Here is a 22,807-nt window from a genome sequence, read left to right as displayed (position 1 = left end):
TGTTTGATCCTATGTCCTCAAATTCACAGAGATCTACATGCCTCTGTCTCCTGTGTACTAGGGTTAATAAATAAGTTTTACCTGCACCACCACTGGCAGGTAAAACTTATTTTTAAAATGAAAATTCTATTACACAGTTAAAGACTAAGGCCTTGTAGATACTAAGAAACTACTTGATCATGAAAGTAATCATATGAATACAAAAGTTTCTACTAAATAATGAACTTTACGAACAATATAATGTCTGTATACAGTTAAATTTTCTGCAAGCATCTATACTTTGCCAAGCAATCCTAAAAAATTAGATTTTTTTTTGTTTGTTATTTTTCAATATAGGGTTTCTCTGTATAGCCCTGACTATCCTGGAACTCACTCTGCAGACCAGGCTGGCCTCAAACTCAGAAATCTGCCTCCCTCTGCCTCCCAAGTGCTGGAATTAAAGGCATGTGCCACCACCTCCTGGCCTAGATGATTCTTTAAAACATTTTTAATTAGATGTTTTCTTTATTTACATTTTAAATGTTATCCCCTTTCCTTGTATCCCCATCAAAAAAAAAAAAAAGCCCTATCCCATGCTCTCTTCCCCTGCTCACCAACCCACCCACTCCCACTTCCCTGTCCTGGTATTCCCCTACACTGAGACATCAAGCCTTCTCAGGACCAAGAGCATCTCACTGATGTCTGATATTTTCTTAGGAATTATGTTTACTTAATAGTGTAAACAATAATTTTAAACCGAATATGTAGATGACTTATTTTGACAAGTCTGTAAAACAAATTGCTGTAAATGAAGACAAACTTTCATGGAAAATGTACATTGAAAATACAGCTCACCACGTAAAAAAGCACACTGAAAGATAACTATATTAACCTGTGAAATTGCAGAGATTTTTGCCAAATTTTCCTCTAGTTGCACTCTGGATTTTTCTTCAATCTCTTGCTTTAACATTTCTGCCTCTCTGCGGTCTATCATATTCATTGATCTGTGACTTTCAAGGATTAATAATTCCTGTTTGAGCTTCTCCTCTCTGTCTTTAGGCATTTTGCATTTCTCCTGGATGTCTGTCACAGCTAAGAAGTTCTGTTGCAGAGACTGGGATTTGTTTTCAAGCCCCTCATAGTTCAATAACACTTGGTTTAGCTTTCTTGTGGCAAGATCAATCTGCATCAAGAAATTAATACTGCTTATAGATGAAAAAGTTGACAGGAAATAATTTTTATTTTTTATTTTTTATTTTCTATATTCTTTGTTTACATTCCAAATGATTTCCCCTTTCCCGCTTCCCTCCTCCCCATAAGTCCCATAAGCCCTCTTCCCTCCACCTATTTCCCAATCAACCCCTCCCACTTCTCTGACCTGGTAATCCCCTACATTGCTGCATCAAGCCTTGATAGGAAATAAATTTAAGACTTAAACCATAATCAGGAGAGAAAGTGAACTTCAAAGTTGAAGAATGTACTTGCCTCCAAACTTGGCAAAGTAAGTTTGATCCCCAGAACCCACATGGCAGGAAGGAGGGAACTCATTCCCACTTGTTCTCCTCTCCTTTCACATGCAAACCATTATACATGCATGCCATAACATGTGTATGCAAACCTGTATACCCTGAGAGAATAATGTATTCACTATTCTTTTAAGAATAAGCTTTGATTAAAACACAGTTTAGTCAAGCTCTGTAATACTGAAATATGAACAGCTTCATTTTCAGTCTTCTCCTGGGTAAAATAAATGTGTCTTTTCAATATAAAAAATTTGAGAAAAGGAGCATGCCATGGTTGTCTCTGGAGGGGCGCCACCAGAGCCTTACAAATACAGAGGCAGATGCTACCAACCAACTATTGGACTGGGCACAGGGTCCCCAATGTTGGACCTGAAGGATGGTCCAGAGGAGCTGAAGGGGTTTACAGCACCATGGGAAGAACAATGATTTTGGCCACCCAGATGCCCCAAGACTCCCAGGGACTGAACCATCAACCAAGGGACACACAAGGTTCCAGCAAAAAATGTGGCAGAGGAAGGCCTTGTTGAGCATCAGTGAGAGGAATGGTCCTTGGTCATGTAAAGATTCAACAGAGACTCCAACAAAGGGAAACTGAGGGGGTGGAGGTGGGAGTGTGTTTGGTGGAGGGTCATATACATGGAGACAGGGGAAGCAGGAGGAGGGGGGGGAGGGATATTAGGGGAGGGGGGATATTGGGAAAGGTTTTACCATTGGCAATGTAAAGGTAGATGATATTCAACAAAAAAAGAATTTGAGAACATGTTCTCTATTTTCTGATATACTTAATACAGCTTATTATATTTATTTCTAGCTCATTTATTGGCAAAGGCAATAACATGTTATGTTGGACCACATAATTTTCATATCATACAAAATGACTTTTAATATTGGAAATTCAGTCTACTGCCTTGACTGTCTTTGACATATTACCTCAATTTCATGACTTTCAAAGTTTCTACAATATAGTATTGTCTTCTTGAAGTAAGTTAAACTATTTATTCTGTGATCCTTGTGTTGACATGTTAAGTGTATTATGCTTCCATACTATCTTGACAAAAAGTAAATGCAGAAATTTAAGAGAATGGAGAATCTGTAGCTTGATACGTGATTTAGGATTGATTCAAGTGTATACAACCAGGTTTAATTTATTGTTGTTGGAAAACGGTTTCACTATATAGCTTTGGCTAGCTAGAACTTGACAGGCAGACAAAGCTGACCTCAAGCTCACAAACATCCCCCTATATCTGCCTCCTTAGTGCTGGAATCAAAGGCATATGCCACCTTCCCATAGACCTGGCATTAAGTCACAGCCAAGTGTAAAGACAGAAGTAAATGTATAGCATATATATGTGAGTAGAAAAAGACTCAATTACTTCTGGTTATAAAACTTTTACAATTCTTTGTTTCATGGGTAAAATAACTGAAAGCATTATAGTAACTAGTTTTTCACTCTGAAACCAAGTAAAACATACCTTTTGTTTTAGTGTAGTAATTTCATCAGTTTCAGATTGATTAGCATTTAAATCTTCAGGACAAGTAAACTTTCCATGTTCTTGTTCATTTGAGTTCTTTTGTCTCATTTTAGAAATGTTCTTCATGCTGGGGAAAATGATCAGAGAGAGAGACAGAGACAGAGACAGAGAGAGAAACACACACACACACACACACACACACACACACAGAGAGAGAGAGAGAGAGAGAGAGAGAGAGAGAGAGAGAGAGAGTTTTTAAAATTTATTTGAACGATGGGGCTTCTACTTGCCCATGCTGTCTCCAAACAAGCTATGTGGCTGCAGACAATAGTGAAGTCTAGTTCTTCTTGCCTCCACCTCCCATGAACTCAGATCACAGGCATATATCACTATGCCCATCTCCTAAAGTATAATTATGTAATCATTTTATAACACAGGATAGATTTATTACATAAAGGAAGCACGTGTATAAATTTTTCAAACCTGCAAATCCCAGGGGCACATGCTATTCTGGTTTGTTTTAGTATTCAAAACACAGAAAAAACATGAAGATTGGTGGTGTGGGAAGAGAGGATCTGGGAAGAGTTGGTTGAGGGAAAAGAATGTAAACAAAATAATGCTATGTGAAATTCTTATATTAGTTGGTTGTTTTGATATTTATTTTTATTTTATTGATAGAGAGAAAGGGGAAATTCCATCTAACTGTTGTCTGCAAAAACTGATTATAGCTGAAATATAACTACCATAGTAAAATGTTGAAGAGAGTATTCCATTCAAATAGTACTAAGATTCAAGCAGGCGTTTCTACCCTAATATCTGATAAAAATAAACTTCTAACAAAAATTAACAAAAATAGATAAAGTAAGAAAACTCTTTCTGTGCTCAAAGCACTGGTGGACCTATAACGCAAGCACAGTGAGATTAGTGGTTAAATTAGGGAAAGAGGTCCAGCTAATGAGTTGGGAAAATGACATGATAGTATACATAAGAGTTATAAAATTCTACTGGATAAATTCTACCAATAATAAATTCAGAAGTGTGGCAGGATACAGAATAAACCTGCACAAATCAATAGCTCCTTTATACACCAACAACAAATGTAAGAGAAAGAGATCATGGATACATTCCCATTCACAGTAGCCTCAAAGGAAATGAAATGTCTCAGAATAATCCTAACCAGGTAGAAGGATATTCACAATTAAGTCCTTAAAATTCTGAAGAAATAGACAGAAAAGACATTTGGAAATGGAAAGACTTCACATGGTCGTGAATTGGTAGAATCAAATTGTGAAAATTACCATTCTACAAAAAGCTATTAAGTATTCAATGCAATCCCCATCAAAATAATCTTTTCCTTTACAAAAAGAAAATGGAAACTATATAGTACCAAAAACATTTGAGCAAAAAACACAATGCTGGAGGAATTGCTTTCCAGAGCCCAACCAAGATAAATTATCAAGGCACAGTAATACAACTAATATGGTTTTCCCACAAAAATAGATACATGGAAAGAATCTGAGAGTTGAACATATGTACATGTAATGCCAGCCACTTAATATCTGACAAAGATACGAAAATCATAAACTGGAGAAAAGAAAGCATTTTCAACAAATGATGCTGGGAAAATGAGATGTCCACATGTAGAACTAAAAATCAGACCTGTATCTGTGCAAATGTACAAGGATTAACTCCAAATGGGTCAAAGATTTATCTGAAATATATAAAGTTTCCTTAATATATATATATAAGAAATCCCAAAGAATACAAAAGCCAATAATGAGGAAAAGCAAAAAACACTTAAAGAAATACAGGAGAACTTTGGTCAACAGGCTGAGGTCATGAAAGAGGAAACACAAAAATCTCTTAAAGAATTACAGGAAAGCACAAACAAGCAAGTGAAGGAGCTAAGCAAAACCATCCAGGATCTAAAATCAGAAGTAGAAACAACTAAGAAAACTCAAAGGGAGACAACTTTGGAGATAGAAAGCCTTAGGAAGAAATCAGGGGACATAGATGCAAATATCAACAACAGAATACACGAGATAGAAGAAAGAATCTCAGATGCTGAAGATACCATAGAAACCATGGACTCAACAGTTAAAGAAAATGCAAAATGCAAAAAGCTTGTATCCCAAAATATCCAGGAAATCCAGGACACAATGAGAAGACCAAACCTAAGGATTATAGGCATAGATGAGAGTGAAGATTTACAACTTAAAGGGCCAGCAAATATCTTCAATAAAATTATGGAAGAAAACTTCCCTAACCTAAAGAGAGAGATGCCCATGAATATACAAGAAGCCTACAGAACTCCAAACAGACTGGACCAGAACAGAAATACCTCCTGTCACATAATAATCAAAACACCAAATGTACTAAACAAAGAAAGAATATTAAAGGCAGTAAGAGAAAAAGGCCAAGTAACATATAAAGGAAGACCTATCAGAATCACAGCAGACCTTTCACCTGAGACTATGAAGGCTAGAAGATCCTGGGCAGATCTCATGCAGACTCTAAGAGAACACAAATGCCAGCCAAAACTACTATATCCAGCAAAACTCTCAATCACCATAGATGGAGAAACTAAGATATTCCATGACAAAACCAAGTTTACCCAATATCTATCCACAAACCCAGCCCTACAAAGGATAGTAGGAAGAAAACACCAATACAAGGAGGGAAACATCACCCTGGAAAAAGCAAGATAGTAACCTTTCATCAAATCCAAAAGAAGTTAACCAATCAAATTTAAAAAATAACGTCAAAAATGACAGGAAGTAACAATCACTATTCCTTAATATCTCTTAACATCAACGGAGTCAATGCCCCAATAAAAAGACATAGAATAACTGACTGGATACGTAAACAGGACCCTACATTTTGCTGCTTACAGGAAACACACCTCAGGGTCAAAGACAAACACTACCTTAGAGTAAAAGGCTGGAAGACAATTTTACAAGCAAATGGTCTCAGGAAACAAGCTGGAGTAGTCATTTTAATATCAGATAAAATTGACTTTCAACCCAAAGTCAACAAAAGAGACTCTGAGGGACACTTCTTGCTGGTCAAAGGAAAAATACAACAAGAAGAACTCTCAATCCTAAACATCTATGCTCCAAATGCAAGGGCACCTTCTTTCGTAAAAGAAACTTTATTAAAACTCAAAGCACACATTGCACCTAACACAATAACTGTGGGTGACTTCAACACTGCACTTTCCTCAATGGACCGATCAGGAAAACAGAAACTAAACAGGGACACAATGAAACTAATTGAAGCTTTGGACCAATTAGATTTAACAGATATATATAGAGCATTCTATCCTAAAGCAAAAGAATATACCTTTTTCTCAGCATCCCATGGTACCTTCTCCAAAATTGACCATATAATTGGTCACAAGACAGACCTCAACAAATATAAGAAGATCGAACTAATTCCATGCCTCCTATCAGATCACTATGGAGTAAAAGTGGTCTTTAATAGCAACAAAAACAACAGAAAACCCACATACACGTGGAAACTGAACAATACTCTACTCAATGATATCTTGGTCAAGGAAGAAATAAAGAAAGAAATTAAAGACTTTTTAGAACACAATGAAAATGAAGACACAACATACCCAAATCTATGGAACACAATGAAAGCAGTGCTAAGAGGAAAACTCATAGCCCTGAGTGCCTCCAAAAAGAAAATGGAGAGAGCATACATTACCAGCTTAATGACACACCTGAAAGTCCTGGAACAAAAAGAAGCTATTTCACCCAGGAGGAGTAGAAGGCAGGAAATCATCAAACTCAGGGCCGAAATCAATCAAGTAGAACCAAAGAGAACCATACAAAGAATCAACCAAACCAGGAGCTGGTTCTTTGAGAAAATCAACAAGATAGATAAACCCTTAGCCAGACTGGCCAAAGGGCACAGAGAAAGTATCCAAATTAACAAACTTAGAAATGAAAAGGGAGATATAACAATGGAAACTGAGGAAATCCAAAAAATCATCAGATCCTACTACAAGAGCCTGTACTCGACACAACTGGAGAATCTGGAGGAAATGGACAATTTCCTTGACAGATACCAAATACCAAAATTAAATCAGGACCAAATAGATCATCTAAACAGTCCCATAACGCCTAAAGAAATGGAAGGAGACATAGAAAGTCTTCCAACCAAAAAAGCACAGGACCAGATGGTTTCAATGCAGAATTCTGTCAGACCTTCAAAGAAGAGTTAACACCAATACTCTTCAAACTATTCCACAAAATAGAAACAGAAGGAACACTACCCAATTCCTTCTATGAAGCCACAATTACGCTGAAACCAAAACCACACAAAGATCCAACAAAGAAAGAGAACTTCAGATCAATTTCCCTTATGTACATCGATGCAAAAATACTCAATAAAATTCTTGCCAACCGAATCCAAGAACACATCAAAATGATCATCCACCATGATCAAGTAGGCTTTATCCCGGGAATGCAGGGTTGTTTCAATATACGGAAATCCATCAATGCAATCCACTACATAAACAAACTCAAAGAAAAAAACCACATGGTCATTTCATTGGATGCTGAAAAAGCATTTGACAAAATTCAGCATCCTTTCATGCTTAAAGTCTTGGAAAGAACAGGAATTCAAGGCCCATACCTAAACATAGTAAAAGCAATATACAGCAAACCAGTAGCAAGCATCAAACTAAATGGAGAGAAACTTGAAGCAATCCCACTAAAATCAGGGACTAGACAGGGCTGCCCCCTTTCTCCGTATCTTTTCAATATTGTACTTGAGGTACTAGCTCAGGCAATTTGACAACATAAGGAGGTCAAAGGGATACAAAGTGGAAAGGAAGAAGTCAAACTGTCATTATTTGCAGATGACATGATAGTCTACCTAAGTGACCCAAGAAACTCCACTAGAGAACTCCTACAGCTGATAAACAACTTCAGCAAAGTGGCATGTTATAAAATCAACTCAAGCAAATCAGTGGCCTTCCTATACTCAAAGGATAAGCAGGCTGAGAAAGAAATTAGGGAAATGACCCCCTTCACAATAGCCACAAACAGTATAAAGTATCTTGGTGTTACTCTTACCAAACATGTGAAAGATCTGTATGACAAGAACTTCAAGACTCTGAAGAAGGAAATGGAAGAAGACCTCAAAAAATGGGAAAATCTCCCATGCTCATGGATCGGTAGAATCAATATAGTTAAAATGGCCATTTTGCCAAAAGCAATATACAGATTCAATGCAATACCCATCAAAATCCCAACTCAATTCTTCACAGAGTTAGAAAGAGCAATTATCAAATTCATCTGGAATAACAAAAAATTCAGGATAGCTAAAACTATTCTCAGCAACAAAAGAAAGTCTGGGGGAATCAGTATCCCTGACCTCAAGCAATACTACAGAGCAATAGTGTTAAAAACTGCATGGTATTGGTACAGTGACAGGCAGGAGGATCAATGGAACAGGATTGAAGATCCAGAAATGAACCCACAAACCTATGGCCACTTGATCCTTGACAAAGAGGCTGAAAACATACAATGGAAAAAAGATAGCCTTTTCAACAAATGGTGCTGGTTCAACTGGAGGTCAGCATGCAGAAGAATGGGAATTGATCCATCCTTGTCTCCTTGTACTAAGCTCAAATCCAAATGGATCAAGGACCTCCACATAAAGCCAGACACTCTGAAGCTAATAGAAAAGAAACTGGGGAAGACCCTTGAGGACATCGGTACAGGGAGAAAGTTTGAACAGAACACCAATAGCGTATGCTCTAAGAGCAAGAATTGACAAATGGGACCTCATGAAATTACAAAGTTTCTGTAAGGCAAAGGACACCATCAAGGGGACAAATCGGCAACCAACAAATTGGGAAAAGATCTTCACCAATCCTACATCAGATAGAGGGCTAATATCGAATATATATAAAGAACTCAAGAAGTTAGACTCCAGAAAACCAAACAACCCTATTAAAAAATGGGGTACAGAGTTAAACAAAGAATTCTCACCTGGAGAACTTCGGATGGCAGAGAAGCATCTTAAAAAATGCTCAACTTCATTAGTCATTAGGGAAATGCAAATCAAAACAACCCTGAGATTTCACCTTACACCAGTCAGAATGGCTAAGATTAAAAATTCAGGAGACAGCAGGTGTTGGAGAAGATGTGGAGAAAGGGGAACACTCCTCCACTGCTGGTGGGGTTGCAAATTGGTACAACCACTCTGGAAATCATTCTGGCGGTTCCTCCAAAAACTGGGCACCTCACTTCCAGAAGATCCTGCTATACCACTCCTGGGCATATACCCAGAGGATTCCCCACCATGTAATAAGGATACATGCTCTACTATGTTCATAGCAGCCCTATTTATAATTGCCAGATGCTGTAAAGAACCAAGGTATCCCTCAACAGAAGAGTGGATGCAAAAAATGTGGTATATCTACACAATGGAGTACTATTCAGCCATTAGAAACAATGAATTCATGAAATTCTTAGGCAAATGGATGGAGCTAGAGAACATCATACTAAGTGAGGTAACCCAGACTCAAAAGGTGAATCATGGTACGCACTCACTAATAATTGGATATTAACCTAGAAAACTGGAATACCCAAAACATAATCCACACATCAAATGAGGTACAAGAAGAAAGGAGGAGTGGCCCCTTGTTCTGGAAAGACTCAGTGAAGCAGTATTTGGCAAAACCAGAATGGGGAAGTGGGAAGGGGTGGGTAGGAGGACAGGGGGAGAGAAGGGGGCTTACGGGACTTTCAGGGAGTGGGGGGCTAGAAAGGGGGAAATCATTTGAAATGTAAATAAAAAATATATCGAATAAAACAAAACAATATATATATATAGGTTTAGGAGAAGAATTTATGCATAGGACTTCATTGGGGAAGGTGGTTTGAAAAAAACCACCAAGGGAAGAGGGGACTTGCTTTAAGATATTGTCTTATAGCTAAAATGGAGTTATGTTGCACAAAGTCCAGAGACCATCACAGAAAAGAAAGAAAGAATGTAGGAGGAAAAAGAGGAGATCTATTTACTGCCATCTTCTGGTCACTTCAGTCATTACAATCAAGGATGACTAGGCAAAACTCAATTAATGATCAGGGAGAGGGAAAGAGTTTATGGAGTCTCACCCTTCCCTTGTGAACTACTGGCATGCATGATGCTGGGAGAGTAATCATTGCTTTCAGCTGTCTATCCATGGGCGTGCCAACCAGGCTACCCACCAATGGTCATAATTAAACTCAGTGGGTCACGAAACAAAACAAGAAAGTGGAATGTAAGGAACAAATCTGTAATAAAGAGTGGGGATTAACAAGAGGTAGGAGAGAAACTAAAGAGAATACAAGGGTTAACAGTGATAAGAATCAATTTATACATTTCTGATATTGTCAAAAAAATTACAACTTGTTCATCAGAACACCCATAGCCGGCATGATTCGAGCTGAAGTGAGATCTGGGCTGTGCTCAACTTACCAAGAGACAGCAACTGGTGAACATATGCACAGTTATTCAAAGTCCTGAGAATGAGAGATGGATACTCAGCTCCAAATAGGAAAGTTACAAAAACAAACTGCCTAAATACACCCAAGGCTCAGACAGCATCAGAGAGGAGTCAGAAGGGAGGTCAGATCAGAGGGTGAGGAGGAGTACTGTGAAATGTTGTCTTCCAGACTTGGCTATCACACTCATGAACTGCCAGTAGACCTACACACAAAAACACTACCCAAAATTTCAGCACCAGTCTAGTAGATTATCTCCAGGCCTGTCTTAATCAGGGTTTCTATTCCTGCACAAACATCATGACCAAGAAGCAAGTTGGAGAGGAAAGGGTTTATTCAGCTTAGAATCCACATTGCTGTTCATCAACAAAGGAATACAGGGATGGAACTCAAGCAGGTCAAGAAGCAAAAGCTGATACAGAGGCCACAGAGGGATGTTTTTTTCTGGCTTGCATCCCCTGGCTTGCTCATCTTGCTTTCTTTTTTTTTTCTGTTTTTTTTTTTATTCGATATATTTTTTATTTACATTTCAAATGATTTCCCCACTCCCAAAGAGTCCCGTAAGCCCCCTTCTCTCCCCCTGTCCTCCCACCCACCACTTCCCACTTCCCCGTTCTGGTTTTGCTGAATACTGCTTCATTGAGTCTTTCCAGAACAAGGGGCCACTCTTCCTTTCTTCTTGTACCTCATTTGATGTGTGGATTATGTTTTGGGTAATCTAGGTTTCTAGGTTAATATCCACTTATTAGTGAGTGCATACCATGATTCACCTTTCTTATAGAACCCAGGACTACCAGACCAGGGATGGCACCACCCACAAGGGCCCTCCCACCTTGATCACCAACCAAGAAAATGCACCACAGCTGGATCTCATGAAGGTACTTTCCCAACTGAAGCTCCTTTCTCTGTGATAACTCCAGCCTATGTCAAGTTGATACATAAAATCAGCCACTACAATTGTCCCCTTGTCAACCTGACATACAAACAAATCACCATTAAGCCTCAACCCCTAGTTTCTTATTCATCCCCAAGACCAAAACAACTTTAAAAGTCCCACAGTCTGTACATATTAAAAGTTTAATCCTTTTTTAAAAATCCAATCTCTTTTAAAATCCAAAGTCATTGTACAACTAAAATCTTTTAACTGTGGGCTCAATTAAAATACTTTATTCCTTCAAGAGGGCACAGTCACAATCAAAAACAAAATCAAACTCCAATCGTCCCATTGTTGAGATCCACTCAAGATCTTCTAGGGTCCTCCAAGGGCTTGGGTCACTACTCAAGACCTGTCCTTTGTAGCACACAGCTTGTCTTCTAGGCTCCAGATGCCTGTACCCCACTGCTACTAATGTTATTGGAGATCATCTCATGGTACTGACATCTCCAAAACACTTCTTCCCCTGTAACTAGACTTCACCAATAGCCTCTCATAAGTTTTTCTCTTCATAGACAAGCCTCAGCTCCTTTGAATTACCCCTTCAGTCCTGGGCCATCAATTGCAAGTGAGAAGGCACCTTTCACCAATGACTTTCCACTGTCTCTCACAGTGCTGAGCCTCAGCTGCTCTTCATGACCCCTTCATGCCTTCAAAACCAGCACTACCTTGGGTGACTCATATACATTACCAAGGCCAACCACAGTACAAGGTACAGCATTGACTATCTATGGGACACAGCCTCTGTGCTCTCAGAAAACTCTTCTCAATTGATTTCACCTCAGTGATGCTGGTCTCTTCTTAATCACCACTAATTTTGTAGTTCCAGCTAACCAGCATTGATAGTCCCAGTAACACAAAGGCATTCTTCCATAGTTCTGTTATCATGTTAATCACAGCAAATTCTTCAGTCCCAGCTAACCAAAACCACAGAATCATCACAATCAAATAGCAATGACCTTGATAAGAGTCTTTAACCTTCCCTCTGAAATTTCACAAGCTGGGCCTCCATCTTCTGCACTGTTCTCAACATTATCTTACACAACATCATCTTCCTACAAAACATCCCACGAGGCTCTTAACACTGAATGGTTCTTTTAGCACAAAGTTCCAAAATCCTCACATAGTCCTCTGCAAAACATGGTCAGGATGTCAAAGGAACACCATTCCTGTAACCAATTTGTTTTAGACAGGGTTTCTATTCCTGCACAAATATTATGACCAAGAACCAAGTTGGGGAGGAAAGGGTTTGTTCAGCTTACATGTCCACATTGCTATTAATCACCAAAGGAAGTCAGAACTGGAACTCAAGCAGATCAGGAAGCAGAAGCTGATTCAGAGGCCATGGAGGGATGTTACTTGCTGGCTTGCTTCCCCTGGCTTGCTCACCTTGCTTTCTTATAGAACAAGGACTACCAGACCAGGGATGGCATCACCCACAAGGGCCCTCCCACCTTGATCACCAACCAAGAAAATGCACCACAGCTGGATCTCATGGACTCACTTTCCCAACTGAAGCTCCTTTCTTTGTGATCATTCCAGCCTATGTCAAGTTGACACACAAAACCAGCCACTACAAGGCCTCAACTCTTACTTAATTGTTATTACAAGCTGACAATTGCTGGAGTAAGAAAAACTTTTCTTTCTCACTTGCTTCATTTATTTGTTTTATTTTCCCATGATAAGACCACTATTATGGTAGTTTGCTCTGGCACCTGGGAGCTGAGCCTGTGCTCTGGATCCCCATACACTCAGCACACACCTAGAGCAACCTGGGCCACCTGGGAATTCTGATACATCCAATGAACTGGAAAAAAAAAATCCTGGATCAAAAAATGGAAATAGAAACATTAAAGAAAACATGATGTTAGACAACCATGGAGTCACAGAATAAAACAACATCATCAATAGAATAAAAAAAATAGAAGAGAGAATCTCAGGTGTAAAAGATAGCACAGAAGACATTGACACAACAGTCAAGGAAAATACATAAAGAAAAAGCTTCTAGGTCAAAATATTCAAGAAATCCAGGTCACAATGAAAAGACCAAAGTTAAGAAAAATAGGTATAGAAGAGAGTAAAGATTCCAAACTCAAAGAGACAGTAAACATCTTCAACAAAATTATAGAAGAAACCATCCCTAACATAAAAAAGAAATACAAATAAACATATAGGAATTTTACAGATCACAAAAAATATTGGGCCAGAAAATAAATTCTTCCTGTCACCTAAAAATCAAACAACAAAATGAACAGAACAAAGAAAGAATATTAAAACTGGTAAAACAAAGAGGTAAAGTAACATATAAAGTCAGACCTATCAGAATTATTCCAGACTTCTCAACAGAGACTCTAACACCCAAAGATCCTGGGCAGATGTCATACATATCCTAAGAAAACAAAGGTTGCCAGCCCAGGCTACTGTACCAGCAAAACTCTCAATTACCATAGATAAAGACACGAAGATATTCCATCACAAAACCAAATTTATACAATATCTTTTCATTAACCCAACACTACAGAGAATAATAGAAGAAAAACTCCAACACAATGAGGGGAAGCTAGAAAGTACCCAGATGTCCCTCAAAAGAGAAATGGATACAGAAAATGTGGTATATATACACAATGGAGTACTATTCATCTATTAAAAACAATGAATTCATGAAATTCTTAGGCAAATAGATGGGACTAGAAAGTGTCATCCTGAGTTAGGCAACCCAGTCACAAAAGAACACACATGGTATGCACTCATTAATAAGAGGATGTTAGGCCAAAAGCTCAAAATAAACAAGTTACAATTCACCCAGCACAGGAAGCTCAAGAAGAAGGAGGACTTAAGTGAGGGTGCTTTGGTTCCTCAAAGAAAGGGAACAAAATACTCACAGGAGCAATAAGGGAGATAATGTGTGGAGCAGAGACTGAAGTAATGGCCAGCCAGAGACTGCCCTACCTTGGGATTGATCCTATAAACAGTCACCAAACCCGGACACTACTATGGACAACAAGAAGTATATACCAAAAGGAGCATGCCATGGTTGGCTCTGGAGAGGCCCTGCCAGAGCCTTACAAATACTGAGGCAGATGCTAGCAACCAACTGTTGGACTGGGAATGGGGTCCCCAATGGAGGAACTGGAAGGTAGTCCAGAGGATCTGAAGGGTTTTAAAGCCCCATGGGAAGAACAATGATTCCGGCCACCCAGATGCCCCAAGACTCTCAGAGACTGAACCATCAACCAAGGGACACACATGGTTCCAGACAAAAATGTTTCAGAGGAAGGCCTTGTTGGGTATCAGTGGGAGGAATGGTCCTTGGTCAGGTAAAGGCTCAACAGAGGCCCCAACAAAGGGAAACCAAGTGGGGAAGGTGAGAGTGTGCTGGGTGGAGGGGCATGTATGTGGAGGCAGGGGGAGGAAGGAGGAGTTGGGGGTCTTTGGGGAGGGGGGAAATCAGGAAAGGTTTTTCCTTGGGCAATGTAAATAAAAATGATATTCAATAAAAAAAAAAGAAAAAAAAAAGAAGAGAATGAAGAGAAAACCCTCAAGCACAAGGGAACAGCAGAAAATTTCCTGAACAGAACACCAATAACTTATGCTCTAAGATCAAGAATAGACAAATGGGACCTTATAACACTACAAAGCTTCTGTAAGACAAAGGACACTGTCAATAGGAAAAAAATGCAATGAACAAATTGGGAAATGATTTTACCAACCCTACATCGGATAGAGGGTAATATCTAATACATACAAAGAACTCAAAAAGAAGACTCCAGAGAACCAAATAACAATATAAAAAAGGGTGTACATAGGTAATCAAAGAATTCTCAACTGAGGAATACTGCATGGTTGAGAAGCACCTAAAGAAATGTTCCAAGTCCTTAGCCATCAGGGAATTGAAAATCAAAACAACCCTGAAATTCCACATCACACCTGTCAGAATGGCTGAGATAAAAAACTCAGATGACAGCAGTTGCTGGAGAGAATGTGGAGAAAGAGTAACACTCCTCCACTGGTGGTGGGATTACAAGCTGTACAATCACTCTGGAAATCAGTCTGGCAATTCTTCTGAAAAATGGAAATAGTACTAGGGAGGACCCAGCTATACCACTCCTGGGTATATACCCAGAAGAAGCTCCAACAAGTAATATGGACACATGCTCCACTATGTTCATAGCAACCTTATTTATAATAGCCACAAGCTGGAAACAACCCAGATGTCCCTCAACAGAGGAATGGATGCAAAGAATGAGGTACATTTACACAATGGAGTACTATTCAGCTATTAAAAACAGTGAAATCATGAAATTTTTAGGCAGATGGATGGAACTAGAAAATATCCTGAGTGAGTTAACCGAATCATTAAAGAACACACATGGTATGCATTCACTGATAAGTGGATATTAGTCCAGAAGCTTTGAATACCTACTGTACAATTCACAGACCAAATGAACCCCAAGAAGAAGGAAAACAAAAGTGTGGATACTTTGGTACTTCTTAAAAGGGAACAAAATACCCATGGTAAGAGATACAGAGAGACAAACTGTGGAGTAGAGACTGAAGGAAAGGCTATTCAGAGACAGCTCCACCTGGGGATCCATAAAACATAGTCACCAAACCCAGACACTATTGTAGATGCCAAAGAGTACTTGCTGACAGGAGCCTGATATAGCTGTGTCCTGAGAGTCTCTACCAGTACCTGACAAATATAGATGTTGGTGCTCTCATCCAACCTTTGGACTAAGCACAAATTCCCCAATGGAGGAGCTGGAGAAAGGACACAAGGAGCTGAAGGAGCTTGCCGCCCCATAGTAGGAACAGCAATATTAACCAACCAGTACCCCCCAGACCTTCCAGGGACTAAACTACCAGCCAGAGAGTACACAAAGAGGGACCAATGGATCTAGCTGCACATGTAGCAGAAGATGGTTTTGCTGGACATCAAAGGGAGGAGAGGCCCTTGGTCCTTAGAAGGCTAGATGCCCAAGAATAGGGGAATTTCAGGACAGGGAAGCAGGAGTGGGTGTGTTGATGAGCAAGGGGAGAAGGAATTTGGGTGGGGTGTTTTCAGAGGGAAACCTGGAAAGTGGATAACATTTGAAATGTAAATAAAGAAAATATCTAATAAAAATACCATAAAACTCATCAGACCATGCTACAAAAGCCTATACTCAACAAAATTTTGTTTTATTTCCAACAAAATTGGAAAATCTAAATATGGATGATTTTTCTAAACAGATACTACATACTAAAGATAAACAAGAGCATGTAAACTATCTAAACAGGCCCATATCCCCTAAGGAAATAGAAGATGACATTAAAAAGCTGGCAAACAAAAACAGCCTAGGGCCAGATGGCTTCTGGGCAGAATTCTATCAGCCCTTCAAAGAAAAGCTAATGCCAACACTCCTCAAACTATTTCATGAAAGTAAAACAGAAGGAGCACTACCTAATTAATACTGTGAAGCCACAATTACTCTGATACATAAACCAAACAAGGACCCAGTAAAGAGAACTTCAGATCAATTTGACTTGCAATCATCAATGGAAAAGTACTCAATAAAATACTAGCAAACCGAATCTAGGAACATATAAAAGACATCATTCAGCATGACCAAGTAGGCTTCATCCCAGGGATGCAAGGTTGGTTCAATATATGAAAATTCACTAACTATATAAAACTCAAAGAAAAAAATCAATGCTCATCTCATTAGATGCTGAAAAAGCCTTTGACAAAATATAACACCTCTTCATGTTAAAAGTATTAAAATAATCAGGAATGCAAGTCCCATACCTAAACATAATAAAAGCAATATGCAGCAAACCAACTGCCAATATCAAATTAAATGAACAACTTTTCATTGCTAAAGTTACATGTTCCTGCTCACTACTATGACTGCAGCCATTAAACCTCTTGATGGAAAACTTGTATAAATAGAGAGAAAACCTGTATTTGAAATAAATATAATCTCTATCTTAATTTCAGAAAACTGCAACTAAAATGATTATGTCTAATTATTTTGTGTATATAATAAACTGAAGGACATGTGGATGAAAATGAGGCCAACCTACTATAGTGCCTGGGAGAGAAACAGGTACATCAGTCACAGAAAAGAGGAGTACTGGATACTACAACATTAATGAATTCAAGAACCAGGGGCTTTTTGTGGTGAACAGCTCTAGGTCAGCAGGGCCTTCCGCCCTTCCCCCACCCCACTTCCCAGAGCAGTGGAATAACTGCCAAGCACTGAGATTACCATGAAATCTTAGCGACAAAGGTCAGCATACTAGTCAGTAGCCCTGCAAACATTGGCAGTTCCTCCTACTCCTAGACATTGGGGCCACTTAGGGAAGCTGACACATTTCTTTCTCCACCTGCCTCCCAGCCTGCCCCTTTCCCCTACTCCCAGCCCCAGACACCTGTCATTGCTGTCTCGGCCATTGATGTCATTTTTCCTAAGTATGAGTCTGTGCTCTACTGTGGCAACATCACCCTGGGTAGCAGCCTTGTGGATCTTGCTGAAGGCTTTGTAGCTTTTGATCCCTCTGAGGGAAGAGAGGCCAGTACCACTCTGACATGGCCTGCGAAGGACTCCCTCTGGCTGGTGGAGGATCCAAGGGAAGATGGCCTTTGATTCTAGCAGCACAAGAAGTTCATTGTGGAGCTCCCCACCCACCCACCCACTCCGAGTCACCCCAAGTCACCACATCCCCTCCCCTCCCCTCCCTCTTGGCTCTTAGACACCCTCAGAACCAACACACTGATATACACCTGCAAATGAGTCTTGTCACCACTGCCAGCAACACCAGGACAAATCACCCACAAGCAAGCTCAGTAGGATAGAGTCCAGGCAGTTACTCCTGTCAACTGACTTCTATCCTACTGTTACTAAGCAACGCATCTAAACACAGGCATGTGCACTCTGACCAATGGGAAAGCCTAGGTCCAACAGCTGTGATAGAGGTTCTCAGCATGCTTGCTATGCATGCACAAGACCTGATCTGGGAAATTATCTTTACTAGCCTTGGAGCCTCCTCAAGCCTGCACTGCTTTAATCTCCAACAACACTTACCTAAAACATGTCAGTCACCCTGCCCTCTGTTTGCCTTCATTTCTAAGGGGAAAAGCCCCTGATCCCCCACTATGGTCTATGGGGATTGGGCTGGAGTCACGAGGTGAGGAAGATAACTTTGATGATATCAGAAGCAGTGACAACAACAACATATTTCTTTTTCTTCCTCTCTACTTCATGTCCAGTAAGTCAAAGAAGAAATAAAGACATCAAAGCCTTTGTAAATTAAATGAAAGTGAAGGCACAACATACCAAATTCTATGGGACACAATGAAATCAGTGCTAAAAGGAAAGATCATAGCCCTAAGTGCATTCATTAAAAAAAAGTAGATTTCTCATAATAAAAATTTAAATATACACCTATTTTTAAAGTTCTAGAAATAGAAGCAAACACACCAAAAAGTAGGCACTGAAAATAATCAAACTCAGGACTGAAATCGATTCATTAGGAACAAAGACAACAGGACAATGAATCAACCAAGCTAAGAGCTGGTTCTTAGAGAATAATCAACAAGATGGACAAATCGTTATCCAAACTAAATAAAAGTCAGAGAGATAATATCCATACTAACAAAACAGAAATGAAAAGGGAAACCTAATAACAGACGCCGAGGAAACTTAAGTCATCAGGTCTTACTGGAAAAGCATCTTCTCCAACAATTTGGAAAATCTAAGGAAATGGATGATTTTCTAGATAAATACTTACCAAAGTTAAAACAAGGAAACAAATTAAATAGTTCTATAACCCCTAAAGAAATAGAAGCAGCCATTAAAATCTAGAGTCTCATAGCCCGTGGGTCTCAGATTTCAGGCAATCCAAATACAAGGGCCAAGATCATCCTCAGGTCCTTCAAGAAAAACAGCCAAGATGACTGTGGACTGTATTCAGGTGCCTAGATGGGCCTGTCATATCCCACACGTCAGAGATGGACACAGAAACGGTCTCCTGGGAGCAGACTGAAGACAAGCCCAAATTGGGCTTGGGGATAAAGGAACTGGCTTTGTAATTTGGTGACCCGAGATCTATCCTCAGAACTCTTGAAGGAAAAAGGAGAGACCTGACTCCACACCATTGTCCTCTGACACCCAGATACACACCCCAACACAACACATCATACACGGTTATGGAAAATATTAGAAGTTCAAACAAAAACCCAGTTGGCCAAGGCCTGACAGCCTGCCTGACAATCTACATACATACATACATACATACATACATACATACATACATACACACACACACACACACACACATACACACACACATACACACACTGAATGAGAACAACAGATGAATTTCCAGGGTCACCTGGCTGTCAGGGACCTAACCAGACTAGATAGAAGTTACCTACCTCCTTCCACCTTGGGGAATCCTACAGTACCTGGGCAATTGTGGCATACCCTGAAGGAAGGGCAGCCCCAACTTTCCATGCGAACAGCCCCAGTACACCCTCTGCTGGGCACAGGGAGAGGCAGCAGGTTCTTTAACAAGCAGATGAACAAGTCTGAGTCAATTTTCTGTTTTTATTTGTTTTGATGCCTGGAAACTATGCTCCTTCTCATAGGTGTGCCAACAGGCTGGCTGCAGACCAGTCCCTCTGTGGAACTTCTAACACATGGTTGGATTTCAGAAGGACCAGATCTCTCAGCACTTCCTTCATGGACCCATATTCTTCTTACACCAAGCATGTTGGTCCTGAGTCTGTACCACGACAGGCCAAGGGCCACAGGGACACTAACAAGAGGGCATGCATGGGAGATGAGACCTATTCACAGCACTGCTATGTGAGGAAGGTGTAGAACTGGAAATCAAAACAATCACCAGTTAGTGATATCAGTTACGTGTTGGGCCCCACAAATCAATACTCATTGAATAGCTCTATGACCCTCCAGAAAATGTCAGTAAAGGTGGATGCAGGTGGACAGAAGAGTGCACAGTGCTCTTCCTTGATCCAAACTTCTCCTCCTGGGAACGGAGAACTCCAATACACATCAGAGCTCTCTCAAGGCTCTGCATAAGTCTTCTGATGACTAGCTGTACCAGCTGCTCCCTGCTGGCTGGATCACAAGTCTTATATGTGTGTTTGGAACGGTTGGGGGGGAGCAACACTGTGATAGACTTGTGCTTAATTGTCATAGAAGTCCATGTGGGCTCTAGACAGGAAGGTGTCCTTTTACAGAAAGCTAAGTTGTTTCTGGTTTGACATTCTACAAGCCACCAGTTAACACTCGGCCTTCAACTTCTGCACTCTTCTCCTTAACTTATGGAGGTTTCCTGAGCCAACTGCTGCATTTCAAAGTCCAGGGGATCTAGTGGACAGAAAGTACAATCTAGGAATAGCAGCTGTAGGTCCCTGCTGGGTGTGGAGAGTAGAGCTGAATCAGGTCTGGCCTGAGGCTCTGTCATGTCACCTGTTAACCGTTTTTCTTTTTGTTAGTTATGTTCTCTCTATGTTCTTGAAAATCAGGATCTTCTTACCTTAGTCCCCAGTGCTGGGATTGCAGGTGAAAAACACCATACCAGGTTATGCCTGAGTTTTGGATTCAAAGCTAAAGTCTATGAAGCATGGTGTAAAATCAAGTTCATCGTCTCTTGTCCACATAACGCTTCTTCCTGACTTTCCTATTATATTAACAGATAAGTATCCCTGCAGGTTCCCCATTCCACCTACAGCCAACCAAGGACCAGATGAGACCTTTTTCATCTTAAACCCAGGCAAGAAGCTCCATGACAACCTTGCTTTTCTCCTTATTTCAATACTTCCTCTTAGCTGTCTGATAAATTCACCTGGCAACACATCGCTGGGCTTACATGGTTTCTCAAAATCTCTGGGTGGGGCCTCAGATGGTAAAGTGCTTGCCAAACAAGCATGAGGACCTGAGTTCAAATCCCCATTCAAATTTGAATGTAGGGATTTGAGGGATAGAGGGATCCCTGTAATGAGCATTTGCTGTCCTTGTAGAGAACTGGGGTTTGAGTTCCAGTACCAACAGGGGAGCTGAGAACCATTCATTACTCTATTTACATCCAATAGCTGCCATCTCCTGGCCTCTGCAGGTACTGCATGCAGGTGTTGAGCATAGACATTCAGGAAAAACAGACACACAGAGAGGTGGGAAGAGGGAGAGGGCATTGCTAGGGGTAAAGAGAGAGAGAAATTAACCTATTACATTCTAACAAGCTTTGTCACTTTTTCTTGCATTTTGGGAAAATGTCTCCTGCCTGCTAATGGAAATGTCCTCCCAAATATTATGGTGTGTTAGGGGCAGAAATTCATCCAACACAAGGACTGAAAAGCATTTTCCTCACATTTGAATATCCTCTAGCATGACACACCACCTGATCTTCTCCCCTCCCTCTTGTGTTTTGAGATGTCTCTTGTAGCCCATGTGGGCCTCTAACTGGCTGTGTGGCCAGGAATGACTTTGAACTCCTGCTCCCACCTCTCAAGTCATCTACCATACCCAGTTTTATCTTCTTGAACACCTCTGGGGGAGGCTTGCAATCTTCCCAAACAGACTTTTTTCTCTTTGGAAACCTGTGAGAACATTCTTCCAGAGACTGAAAGGAAAAACTTGGCTGGGCTCTGCTTGTATTTAGGCCCTGTGGAAGGTTCTCAGTTCCTTCATGGTACCTGGGAAGCCTCCACACTGCTACCTTCTCTCTGGGCCCTTCTGGAACTGGCTCCTCTCCTGACAGTGCTTTACAATGGTCACTGCAATCTGAAGGAGCCTAGGCTGAGCTCAGAGCAGGTAAGCTGGATGTTGGACCAAAAAATATCATGCATGCATGTATAGGACAGGTACTAGATGATATGATGAGAACCAGCACAGATGGAGAAGTTAAAAGCAAGCTTGGGTCCTAGTCCTGCCTCACTCAAGCCTTAGACAGATCATTTTGTCTTTGTGTCTATGTCCAGGATCCCATCCTAGTCCAGAAAGGTACAAGCAACTAGGTCTCACCTTTAGTTGCTTTCACAACTATTACATGTTGAAACTTTGTAACCACAAAAATTGTAAGTTTAGAAGAAAGACCCAGTGGCATATTAATGGACTGCTTGGACAAGACAAGGTATCAGAAAACCACCTACTCTTTAATTTGCATAAGAACAGGGTCCCCATCTTCTTCCTCCTAGCACCCTTTCGCCATTCCATTCGGTGTGGCAGCACAGCTTAGTCTGGGAAGCTCACCACTCAGCAATATCTGTTTGCTTGTCCTTCAACATTTACTGCATCCAGTCTCCTAACAGCTTTGACAGCCAGGGAGTCTTGTCTACACTGGAAATCACATTCTCTTCCCAGTGCTTCAGGGTTCCCCCGGTGC

At 40.3% G+C, this 22,807-nt stretch overlaps 3 protein-coding genes across 3 annotated transcripts in view; all 3 read right to left on the bottom strand.

Annotated features, from left to right (window-relative positions):
* LOC127664664 (ankyrin repeat domain-containing protein 26-like) overlaps nucleotides 1-22,807 on the bottom strand; it is a 288,298-nt gene that overhangs the window by 35,377 nt on the left and 230,114 nt on the right. The gene's annotated exons all lie outside the window — the stretch shown is intronic.
* The window catches only part of LOC127664607 (ankyrin repeat domain-containing protein 26-like), a 503,453-nt gene that overhangs the window by 354,081 nt on the left and 126,565 nt on the right, over nucleotides 1-22,807 (bottom strand). The window lies entirely within an intron of this gene.
* LOC127664668 (ankyrin repeat domain-containing protein 26-like) overlaps nucleotides 1-22,807 on the bottom strand; it is an 88,772-nt gene that overhangs the window by 13,294 nt on the left and 52,671 nt on the right. The window contains exon 9 of the mRNA XM_052156745.1: nucleotides 2,975-3,101. The gene's annotated coding sequence lies outside the window, so the exon portion shown is untranslated. The remainder of the gene's footprint in view (nucleotides 1-2,974; nucleotides 3,102-22,807) is intronic.

Source organism: Apodemus sylvaticus, chromosome 14, assembly GCF_947179515.1.
Source record: "Apodemus sylvaticus chromosome 14, mApoSyl1.1, whole genome shotgun sequence".
NCBI classification, from domain to species: domain Eukaryota; kingdom Metazoa; phylum Chordata; class Mammalia; order Rodentia; family Muridae; genus Apodemus; species Apodemus sylvaticus.
Note: the sequence above shows the minus strand (reverse complement) of the source record. Positions and strands in the feature narration are given on the sequence as shown.